The sequence below is a fragment of the Ceratina calcarata genome, unplaced genomic scaffold (genome assembly GCF_001652005.2).
Source record: "Ceratina calcarata isolate Rehan_Ccalc_2016 unplaced genomic scaffold, ASM165200v1 scaffold1380, whole genome shotgun sequence".
Lineage (NCBI taxonomy): Eukaryota > Metazoa > Arthropoda > Insecta > Hymenoptera > Apidae > Ceratina > Ceratina calcarata.
The window spans coordinates 2060-7148 of NW_017134907.1; the positions used below are offsets into that span (position 1 = coordinate 2060).

Here is a 5089-nt window from a genome sequence, read left to right on the forward strand (position 1 = left end):
ACGACGTGGACGTCTCCTTCTCGATTCCATTGCCATGAGAATAACCAAAATCGATGAAGTAATTCTTGTTCCACTGCTCATTTCGATTTCTACTTCACTCGTCACAACTGAACAACTCGGCAGTCAAAACTGACTTGAGACGAGGCAGGTAAAAATGGAAGGTGAGGTACAACGTTCAAGAGTGGGGGTGCATGACGTACATTCAGGAAGAAAGCATTGTTTCATTTTTTAGCGAAGAACGTTTGAGATATACTTTAACAACAATGTACATACATATACATAAAATTAAATACACCGTACTATTATTATTATGCAGATGGTGGTTCGCCTACTTATTTATATCAAAATTTATCAGAGAAACTTCGCGCGGCTACGGCAGTCCATGTTTGACAGTCCCTGAAAGATTTATGTGGGGTACTTATACCTGAAAAGACGGACACTCACCGGGGTGCCGCGCCTTCACTCTTTTCTTTTCGCAGGGAAAATATTTTGTGTGTTTCACCATGCAATTAATAGGCAAGCGATTTTCTTTAATTCGCGAATGTTGAATGACAGAACTATGTAATTTTTACACGGAGACACTATATAACCATATACTATAGGGCGGCAAATATAGAAGCATGTGAAAGAATGAAAGTATCAGTGGCGATGGAAATAAACTGATGTAAATACTTTGATACCGCCCTCGCTCGTCATTCGCTACTTCAAGCGTTTTATCGTCCTCTTTTGTTTATTTTCCTGACCAATTGTATTGCAGCCACTTTTGACTCGGCGAATAATCATAGGCCGAAAAATGGAGTATGGCAATCGGTCCGATTTTTTAAAGGAATCGGAGCGGGCGGGGCAGAAGGACTGTTCGATATGAGGGAGGCCGGGTTTCGTCTGATCGGGAGAATAATCGGGAGAAAATCGTACTGCATAGAAAACAAAACATATTCAGATAAAATAATATAATGTATGCAATATTCGCGGATTACGCGCATCTCCAATTACTTTTAAGTATTAATATACATGCTCATATATAATTAATATAAATGCTTAAAACGTGTCAACGAAGTCCACATTTCTTGGCCGTGCGCGCGAGCATCGCGTGCGCGGCCTGACGGCACGCCAGGTCCTTCAGTGCGCGCCCGGTCGTAAAAACCGACCCTTTCAAGTGGATTTTGCGCGCTGCGCGGACGCGCGTTGCATAGGTCTGTAGCCGGCTTAACGGCGCGCCAGGTCCTTCAGTGCGCGCCCGGTCGTAAAAACCGACCCTTTCAAGTGGATTTTGCGCGCTGCGCGGACGCGCGTGCCATGTATACTATACACCATTTCAATTTAGTGTTTTGGAATTGCCGCTGTTTGGTCACGTGATGGTCCCGAAGGCGGAGTTTGGCTACCTGATGTTGGCGACGGCACGTTAGCAGGGTTCCCCTCTTTTTCGCCAGTATTTCGATCCCCACTACTACTCTCCTCATGCGCCTTCACTGACCATGCCTAGCATATCCCCATCAAGTACCAATCCCTACCGTGGTCGCGTCGCCCCCACTTTCCGGCCGAGAGATAAAATATGAGAACCCTGCGCGATCTCTGGTGGTATTACTGTATTACCTGTGAAAAATGGATCCGAACCACGATCTTATAGACAGGTCTGGACGTCCAGACCTGTCTATGAGATCGTGATCCGAACGATTCCAGTCTCTATAGGTTAGAAGGGACTGACAAAAGCCAGTCGTCTGGTTTAATTCTTCGTAAGAAGCCATCCGATCATACGTTTAAGAAGCGACAAGTGTCTATTCTGGGTCTTGACAAGTTTGCGATGCGGAAGAGGCAGGAAAATCAGCAGGACGGTGGCTCGTCGAGATCCGACGCGAAATCCGAGGTGAAAGAGAGAAAATATAGATCGTACGGCGAGGAAACTCCAACTCATACAGGAGGAGTGAACATGGAAACTCAGCGACGATTGAAGTCCCGATTAAAGCACCAGAGATTAAGTGCATAGGAGAGAAATCATCCATACGATCACAGGGACAGAGACAGAGGTAACAAACCAGATAGGGACAACAGAAATCCGCGGCAGGGACAGCGTCAGGGATAGCAGCAAACAGACGCCAAGATTCAAAGACGAACCACAGACTCCAATGTTCGACACGAAGGATTCTACGTTTAAAAGTAATTGGGACAATAACGAGGATGACGAAACTCGGGAGTCAAGCTGGGATCACCCGACGCCCAATATTTATAAGAGCAGAGATGGTCGTGAAAATATCAGAAGCGAATTCACGCCTTCGTATAAATATAATTCCTGGAACAAAGAGAGGAAAGCCAGCGGAGCAACTCCCAGCATCGACGGGGAGGAGAAGAAATTGTGGGAAGAAGAGCAGCAGAGACTGGATCGGGAATGGTACGCCCTGGACGATGGAGAAAACCATGCGTTCGCCGATGTATCCGAGGGATATACACGCAAACAGGAAATGGAGTTAGAGACGAAGAGGCAGAAGCGTTTCTCCGCACAACAGCGACAAATCAACAAAGACAATGAATTGTGGGAACGCAATCGGATGTTAACGTCCGGCGTCGTCAGTTTTTTGGATCACGACGACGATCCTGACGACGAAGGGGAGACCAGGGTGCATCTCTTGGTGCACAACGTCGTCCCACCGTTCTTGGATGGCCGCATCGTGTTTACGAAACAACCGGAACCAGTCGTCCCAGTACGTGATCCTACTTCGGATATGGCTCTTGTAGCGAGGAAGAGATCCGCATTGGTACGGGCGTATCGCGAGCAGAAAGAAAGAAAGCGAGCTCAAAAGAAGCATTGGGAACTGGCCGGAACGCACATCGGTAACTTCATGGGAGTGCACGACAGACGCAAGGTTGACAAAGAAGCTCCCGGACAGGAAACCGACTACAAAGCTGGACAGAAGTACGCGCGTCATATTCGGGACGAAGTCACCGGCGAGGCAAAATACAGATCGATCCAGCATCAGAGGAGAAGTCTTCCTGTATTCGCAGTGCGACAGGAATTATTAAATGTAATTAGAGAGAATAGCGTGGTAGTTATAGTAGGAGAAACCGGTAGCGGAAAAGCCACGCAATTAACACAGTACCTTCACGAGGACGGCTACAGTCGCTACGGTATAATCGGATGCACACAGCCGAGGAGAGTCGCCGCGATGTCCGTGGCTAAGAGAGTTTCCGACGAAATGGCAACTACTTTAGGAGACAAAGTAGGATATGCCATTCGGTTCGATACTATCGATATATTAAATACATGACCGACGGTATCTTATTTAGAGAGAGTTTGAGAGAGGGAGATCTGGATCGATACAGCGTAGTCATCATGGACGAGGCTCACGAGAGATCCCTGTCTACCGACGTCTTATTTGGTCTACTGAGAGAAGTCGTCGCTCGGAGGCACGATCTGAAATTGATCGTAACGTCGGCAACAATGGACACCAGCAGATTCTCGACCTTCTTCGGGAACGCAGCCACTTTCCAAATACCTGGCCGTACCTTTCCGGTAGAAGTATTTCACGCAAAAAACCCGGTGGAGGATTACGTCGACGCAGCAGTGAAGCAAGTGATGCAGACTCACTTGCAGCCGCGGTCAGGCGACGTGCTAATTGTCATGCCCGGTCAGGAGGATATCGAAGTCACGTACGACGTCCTGGAAGAACGTCAGTCCGCTCCCCCGCTGTCGATTTTACCGATTTACTCGCAATTGCCGTCGGACCTCCAGGCGAAGATCTTCCAACGTTCGGAGGGAGGTTTAAGGAAATGCGTCGTGGCCACGAACATCGCTGAAACCTCGTTGACCATAGATGGAATCGTGTTCGTCGTGGATTCCGGTTACTGCAAGCTGAAGGTTTACAACCCTCGGATCGGTATGGACGCCTTGCAAGTGTATCCCGTCTCGAGGGCTAACGCTGACCAGAGGTCGGGAAGAGCTGGACGTACGGGCCCTGGTACCTGTTACAGACTGTACACGCGAAGACAGTACTTAGACGAGTTATTGTTGACCGGAGTTCCTGAGATACAGCGTACCAGTCTTGCGAATACTGTATTACTATTGAAATCACTCGGAGTTCAAGATTTACTGGAATTCCACTCCATGGATCCACCACCTCAGGATAATATATTGAATTCCCTGTATCAGTTATGGATTCTGGGAACTTTCTATCACACAGGACGATTGACAACGCTTGGACGACAAATGGCTGAGTTCCCGCTAGATCCACCGCAATGCCAAATGCTTATCGTCGCTTCACAGCTCGGTTGCACCGCAGATATATTAATCATAGGTAATTATTTAGTACTATAATTGATCTACGACTAAATTCTTCGATGATGAATTAAAATATTTTGTTTAGTTTCCATGTTGTCGGTCCCTTCGATATTCTACCGACCAAAGGGGCGCGAGGAAGACTCGGACTCCGCTCGAGAGAAGTTCCAAGTACCAGAATCCGATCATTGAACATATTTAAATGTCTACAATCAATGGAAAGCGAACGGTTACTCCAGCTCGTGGTGCAACGACCACTTGATACACGCGAAAGCGATGCGCAAAGTGAGGGAGGTCCGACAGCAGCTCGAGGAGATTTTGAAGCAGCAGAAGATGGAAGTCGTCAGCTGCGGCACAAACTGGGACATCGTTCGGAAGTGCATCTGCTCCGCTTATTTCCATCAAGCGGCCCGGTTGAAGGGTATCGGCGAGTACGTGAACTGCCGTACGGGGATGCCGTGCCATCTTCATCCGACCTAGGCACTTTTCGGCATGGGATTCACGTCTGATTATGTCGTGTACCACGATACCACGAGCTCGTGATGACTGCCAAGGAGTACATGCAGTGCGTGACCGCTGTCGATGGACACTGGCTAGCCGAGTTGGGTCCGATGTCCTTCAGCGTCAAAGAGACTGGAAGAAGTGGTCGAGCGAAGATACGACAGGCCATGCAGCATCTGTACGAGATGGAAGGACTGATGAAAGAAGCGGTGGAGGAGATGAAAGCACGGGCACAGGAACAGCTTGAACACGAGCAAGCTTCGATCAGAAAGTAAGTTGATCGTTTATATGTGAAGTATGATCGATTATTAAACGATTATT

At 48.0% G+C, this 5089-nt stretch overlaps 1 pseudogene; it reads left to right on the top strand.

The window, feature by feature from the left end:
* The first annotated feature begins 154 nt into the window (after window positions 1-154).
* Window positions 155-5043, top strand: LOC108629770 (pre-mRNA-splicing factor ATP-dependent RNA helicase PRP16 pseudogene; annotated as a pseudogene).
* Window positions 5044-5089: the final 46 nt, after the last annotated feature.